The sequence below is a fragment of the Brassica oleracea genome, chromosome C7 (assembly GCF_000695525.1).
Source record: "Brassica oleracea var. oleracea cultivar TO1000 chromosome C7, BOL, whole genome shotgun sequence".
Lineage (NCBI taxonomy): Eukaryota > Viridiplantae > Streptophyta > Magnoliopsida > Brassicales > Brassicaceae > Brassica > Brassica oleracea.
The window spans coordinates 23,538,240-23,545,454 of record NC_027754.1 but is presented as its reverse complement, the minus strand read 5'-3'; the positions used below and the strand labels follow the sequence as shown (position 1 = coordinate 23,545,454).

General features: G+C 37.3%; 1 protein-coding gene across 2 annotated transcripts in view; it reads left to right on the top strand.

The window, feature by feature from the left end:
• Positions 1–6,732: 6,732 nt before the first annotated feature.
• The window catches only part of LOC106301881, a 3,567-nt gene continuing 3,084 nt past the window's right edge, over positions 6,733–7,215 (top strand). For both annotated transcript variants that reach the window (XM_013738365.1, XM_013738366.1), the window contains exon 1: positions 6,733–7,137. The gene's annotated coding sequence lies outside the window, so the exon portion shown is untranslated. The remainder of the gene's footprint in view (positions 7,138–7,215) is intronic.

The following is a 7,215-nucleotide window of genomic DNA, read 5'->3' as shown; positions in this document are numbered from 1 at the left end:
AGATTAGTTTTTAGGGTTTCAATCTTTACAAACAATCAGGTTCGATTCATGTTCTCAGAATTTAGGATTACCTTTGTTTTGCAGATTGTAGAACCCGGACCACCAAGAGAACCTCGAACGGACACGAGATGGGACGAGCTGGAACGGTCGCGTGCTGAGGCGAGACGCGTCTTCTTCTTGAGTTCGCGAGCGGGTTGATTGGGAACTCAAGCTGGCTGTGATGTGAACTGGAAACTGAGGTCATCTAGGATCAGGAACACCTTAGGACTGGAGCTGATCGGGTGTTTGTAAGCCGGAACGCAAGCAAGAACAATTTGGGGTTTTTTTGGAATTAGGGTTCCAAAAGACCAAGATGGCGCCGTGTATTGTTTCTGCGAGTGTGGGCTCGTCTGAGATCGGATCGACGAACGGTTTTCGTTGATGGATTCGTCTCATCAAGAGCTTCAATTTGATATGTGGCTCGTCGTCTGGTTCCTCAGGGTTTGAGAGATAGATCGATCTTAAGTTGCGCCTGAATTAGGGTTTATGTGTGACGGATTTTAGGTTAGGTTTTGTCTAAGGGTTTTGGAGTCTATCATGCTGATAACGTGTTGTGAATGAAGTGTTGGGGAAAATACTTCTGTTCTCATTACTGTCGACCAGAAGGTCCATATATATACAAGGTATTAGACCGTCATAAGGTCATGTTTATCCTAACAAGATAAGGATAAGGATTATATAAATCTGTCATAAAAAAACAAGTCGTACATAAGAAAATAAGTCGGTACATGAGAAAGCAAGCTGACCACAAAAATCGATCATTTGTAACAAATCTACCACTTCATTCGCCAGACATATTCTTAAAAATCTGTTTTCTATTCAAATCGTACAATTAACTCTATCGTGGCAATAAATCTGACACCACTTTAACGATAGATTTATTTTTCTAAACAGATTTTCTAAACAGATTTATTACTCGATAGATTTATTTTTTTGAAAATAAATCTGCCGACGACCAAATGGTAAGGGTACTTTGGTAATATTTTTTTTTGTTATAACTATGGATAAGGGCAATTTCGACCAGAAAAATATTCTAATAATTTTTGAAAAATATGAGTCATTCTAGTAATAACACAATTAATTTGAGTCATTTTAGTAAACTTCCCTTGATTGTATTGTCTTATCTCTTGTTGAATTCATGAATAGAAACTGATTAAGGTTAGTTCATACTGTCATCTTGCTGCTGCCTTAGATTGATACACTTAGATTCAAGTCTAAATGTAGTTAAGGCAGAAGTTAGAATGCCTAAGTAGCTTGTCTTGAATCTGATTTGATCTTGCTTGTACTTAGAGAGATTGCTTGCAAAGATGTGAACTTGATAATGCTTGTTTCAATCTGTTGCATAGCTTGTGACATTAGAGATCAAACGATGATTAGTCAAAGATTGATCCCAATGCTTGTGTCTTATCTTTGCTGGAGTTTGAGTGATGTTTCAGGTCCACATGATGTGATCTTTGTCCATCATCAATCCAAGTAGAAGAGGAAGACTTTACCCATTGGGAATGGTCGCTGGGGTGTATGTGGATACACAAGGCGAGTGGTCATCACCTAAGTCTGGAGGAGACTGGTGACCAGAAGGCATTGGAGATAAAGGGAAGGGTTGATCAGTGGTTGAAGCGTAGTCCATGAGATGTTGTGCTCCTGATCTTAAGGCTCACCGAGGCTCACTTCAAGCTTGGACCCATACTCAATCCAAGCTTGAGGAGGGGAGCAAAGTGAGCCACCTGATGATTCTGTTGCTCAATGACCTGTGTTACTTAAGGCCATTGCAAGCTGTTCATGGAATGATCCAGCCGAAGTGGAGGGAAGAAGAAAGTCACTCAACAAGCTAGTGTGAGGTGCTTGGAGAGTGGGCTGAGGTATCTCCTCAGTGCAATGGTGATGTAGTGGAAGATTCAAGCATCAAGTCTGAAAGAGAAGGAGGTGCTCTCCACAAGGCTTATCATGGAGCTATCATGCGCTCACCATCAAGCTTGGACCTTCCTTATACTCGGTCTCAAGCTTGAGGGGGAGTGTGGATGAGCTTGCATGATAAGAGAAGGAGCTGTTAAGCTCATCAAGTCAGGGATTCAAGTGGCGTGTGAAGAGCAGCCACTCCTCATCATTTATACAAGGGAGTAAACCTGATCTTTATCTCTTTATATACATTCATGATAGGTTTATCTCCTGAGAACTGATACACTTGTGGAATGATGTATCAGGGACCTTACTTGGATTCTCAATGAAGTGGGCGTGATCTTACCTGATGGAGATGGCGAGAAGCCATGAGAGAAGGGAAGACACAAATCGAGTTCGAGAAGAAGTCCAAGAAGAGTGGTGAAGTGAAGAGGCCGTGATCCAGAGCGTATGTGCCTAAACCTCAGTGATACTAAGGCATATAGGATCACTGGCCAATCCCTAGGCCTTGAAGGCTCTACTCTTTTTCCCTCATCAAGGTTTTGTCCCAAAGGGTTTTCCTTGGTGAGGTTTTTAATGAGGAAGTTCTTCAAGGTTTCAAGCTTGAAGAGTGGTGAAATAGGGTCGACCATCGGTACAGGCATTGTACGTACCGTACAAGCTTAGGGCGACCCAAACCAAGTCAGGTTCAACTATTTAAGGAGTTGGGAGAGTTGTGCAAATATAGGGTGAGGTACGGACAGGCGGTCCATACCATCGACCGTACTTCACCCGGGCCGACCAGAACTAGTGCAATCTTAGGGCGTCGGTTTGTCCAGCAATCAGGCAACCTTATCCAAGAGAAATGTGACCATTTATGGATAAGGAGGAGAGAGGGCGTTGTCCAAGTGTTTCCAAAAGACAGCATGTCCAAAGGTGTAAAGAAGGAGCATCTTGGACCATGTATCTAGCCATCTTTGTGAACAAGGTTCATGGGAGTCTTAAGAGAACCAATCAGGAGCCAGCCCTTGGCTTGACCAGTTTGAATCAACCAATCACCAGCCAGCATTCTCTACTCCAATCAGATCAATTCACTCAGATTGCAAACAAGAAAACTCCATCCTAGCCATCCATTCCTCTCAAGTCATTTCTATCCATTAGATTTAGGTTTCTAATGTCGCAAACATGTAAAGCTTATATAAGCCATGTGTATGGACATTTTGTAACTCTCTTAAAGAGAGAGGGGGATTTTCCCTCCTCCTTCATAATACAAAGTGTGTTCTTAGATAAGAATCCCTTAATCTCTCCCTTTCTTATACTTAAATCTCTTAATCTCTCTAAATCTCTTGTTTATGTCCAAGTTCATATTGTTTTCACTAGACCTTTCTCTCTTCAGTTTAAGCTCTCATTTCTCCCTTAGTGGCTTCTTCTCACACACACAGCATGAACTCTGAAAACCTAACACTATTTGCTCTGGTACAAGAGTCAACAACCAGAGAGAATCGTGGTTATCTACTACTGAACCTCTATCACCAGTCGGCCCCCCAACCCTCAAAACTTCAGAGTGGTGTGTTGATAAGCTTATCCTTCCTGGATCTGATGACTGGGATGCTACAAAGATACGGGAAGTACTACCTCAGTATGAGGAGATCATTCGAAAGTTGATCCCAAGTGCAATGGGAGCACCTGACAAGCGCGTTTGGCACCAAAATGCCTTGGGTATCTACTCGACGAAGTCTGGCTATGCGATAGCGAAGCTCTATAATGGGATACTGGAAGATCATATATTCAACTGGAAGAAGTGTGTGTGGCAGGTTGATACATCCCCAAAGATCAAGCACTTCTTGTGGAAAGCTAATAATGAAGCCTTACCGGTGGGATCTGTTACAAAACAAAGGCATGACGGTGAATCCTGTGTGTAAACGCTGCGGAGCTCACGAAACTGAACTTCCTGTACTCCTACAGTGTCCTTTTGCTACTATAGTATGGGAGCTTGTCCCTTGTATATGTTTAAACCGGATGTGCTTGGCACAAACTCAATTGCTTCCCTCCTAAGCAACTGTCATAGGGTGATCTCTCTTCCTCCTTTGGGCTTGGGAAATACACCTCTTCACCCTTGGATCTTATGGGTCCTCTGGACCAATAGAAACAAGTTGGTGTTTGAGAATAAATTGTTTTCAGAACAGTACTCGGTGCTCAAAGCTATTCAAGATGCGCGAGCTTGGAAGGCAGTTCAGATGATTCCTTTAAAGACTTCATTAAAGGAATCGCCTGAGCTATACTTGGTCTTGTTTTTCTGATGCAGTGTGTGGGTATCTCTACGGCCTCAAATATACCAGTTGCTAATCCCTATACTTGGTCTTGTTTTTCTGATGCAGCCTGGGACTCCTTGTCTGGAAATTGTGGAATGGGTTGGCATCTCCGTGATCCTACCAACTCTTTCATTGAAAGCTCTTCCTCTCACCGGCGTTTTGTGTCTTTGGTTCTAGTGGCTGAAGCATTGGCGGTTAAAGCTGCACTTGTTACTGCAGTATCCTCTCATGTCAGTAGCATCAACATGTATTATGACTCCAAGATTCTCATCTCGCTATTAACGTCTCATGGGCAAGATGTGGTCCTGAAAAGTGTGCTCCATGACATCACCATGTTGGCACAATCTTTCACCTCTATCTCTTTTATTTATATCCCGCATTTAGCAAATGTTCAAGCCGACTCTCTTGGTAAAACAGCTTTGCACTCAATTTCCTCCTCTGCATCTTTTGTTGTATGACTGCTATGTTCTAGGTAATCTATGGTTTGATTAAAAAAAGAAGTTTATAAGTTTTATAATATTTTTATTCACTAATTTTTTTTTGTTTTTGGTTTCGGTTGTGATTTTGTTTTTTTTTTCAAATAAAAAAATATAGGGACCGTTCGATTATTTGTGAATTTAGGTTTGGTTTCGGATTAATTAGTTTAGCTCTCAGTTTGATTGGGATAAAAATATTCAAAACTCGATAAAGTTTCGAGTTTAATTTGGTGCTGGTTCAGTACCTTTTTTTCGATAATACAGTTAAAAATTACATTTTTGTATTTTTAGAACAAAATCGGCTAAATTTAAATATTTAACATATAATATTCTTGTGATTTCGTTGTATTGAGAAATACATATCTTACATAGTAATATTTCTTATCGTTTATAAATCTATTTATATTGAAGTTGATTTTAATAATGAAAATAAATTATATTTAAAACTCTTACAATATATAATAACTTTCGAAAATTATCAGGATTTTTTATTTTAAAATTAACATTTATAATACAAAATCAGAACCATTTTAAAATTAATTCATAAAAATAACCATTTTTAATGAAAACAAAAATTATCCATGTTTATGTTAACGAATATAAAAAAGTAAAAACTGAGCTTTAAAGTCTATAGGATCAAAAATAATGAAGGGTTACTGGTAAGTTGGGCTTACAAATTAACGACCAACTTTTTTTTTCTATATCCCAACCCAAAACAAGTTTAAGTATCCTAAAACCGACAAAAGAGAATGCTTAGGTTTTAGGAGAAACTCAGAGAGAAAGTTTGGAGATCTTCTTTTTATTATCGAATATCTCTATCTTTTAAGATTAGTATTCGGAAAATTCAGTTACCATATCAAACATAATATATTATCTGCATGTTCATCAAGTTAATTTAATTAAATCGGAAAATCTTGTTTCTATATATTATCTTTTGAATTTATTGTATGTAGCAATTACAAAAATGGATGTTATAGAGAATATTCTTGGAATTTATTTGATTTGAATCCGAAAATCTATGAGTTTCTATTTATTACGTTTTATATTTATATTTATATACCAAATTTGGTAAATATAAATACTTAATTATTTAAATATTATTGGCTGTTTAAAAGGTCAATAACATTGAAAACCAATGATTTTAAAATATGCTAACCCTATACTATAATAGTATAATTAATATTATTGAAAGATAATATTTAATATATTTTGACAACTTCGTATAAGAAAATTTTAAATAAGACATATGCATTATAATAAACTCTAATATATTTGGTATAGCTTTTTGGACAACGGGTTTTTGATGGTGTTAATAGGGTTTGAATATAGATAAAGTTTGAATAGAGTTTTAGGGTATAAGGTTAGAACACAAACGAATATGGATGAGTTAGTAAACATACACGAAATATGCTTAAATGATAGATAAATTGTTTAAATTATTAGGTTGTTTTGTTTAGTTGGACAGAAACATGTTACTTTCTAATTTGTTGGGCTTTTAATTTCCGAAAATCATTAAAAACAATTGAAAAAAGTAATAGAAATTTTTGTAATTAATTGAAAAAGTCAGGCGTATAATCATAAGAAGTATAGATAAACGTTAGAATTTGTTGAAGAGAAAACGGGTAAGCACATGTAATGAAATATCAATCTAACACGCCTTCCTTCCACTTGAGACAAAATCGACCAGCCAATTAATAGATGTGACTTACATAGATGAATGTAGAAATCGAACTAAACCTAATCGAGTATAACCAAACATAACCATAATCAATTTAACTTTTCATCCGTAGAACTTATAAATCCTATATAATTCATGAATATCTAGAATTTATGAACCAGTGACAGTCTCTAAAAAATAATGATAAAAAAGTTTCAAAACCAAAAAAAAAAAAAAACACTGAGCATAATCGAGCTAGGAAACCAAAAGTCCGGTACATTGGTAATCTAAGTTTTGAAACACACGCGGTCTCATGCTGGTAGGGAATGGAATATACAATTACAGGAGCCAATTATAAATTCACATGTCACATTGAATATAAAACTTCATAATTATTGTCAAAATAAATTAATTATTAATGTGTCGAGTCGACCACTTCTGTTCTTGAAGCGAAGAGACAGAAGGACTTGTTCTTCTTCGACATCGTCTTCTTCTTCGTTGGTGTACAGAGTCCTTCGTTTTATAAAGAGGGAGAGGGAGACAGACATAGACAGAGGGATCAGAAAAAAACGACGTCGTTGAAAAGAGGGAACTTTTGAAATTAAAATTGAACCGAAGGAAACGTTTGACTGCGTGCGTGCCTAGACATATCGATACGTATACTCCCCCCGAGATTTGTATACGTTTCTCTCTATCGAGTTGTGATTTTTCTTCCTCGATCTTTGTTCGGAAACAAACAAGCTCGCGGTCTTTGTGATCCGGCGCCGTCTTGATCCAGGTTCGACTTTTTTTTTTTTTTTTTTTTTTTAAAAAGAGCTAGATTTTGTTTTTGTTGAATGATTTTTGTGGAAATGTT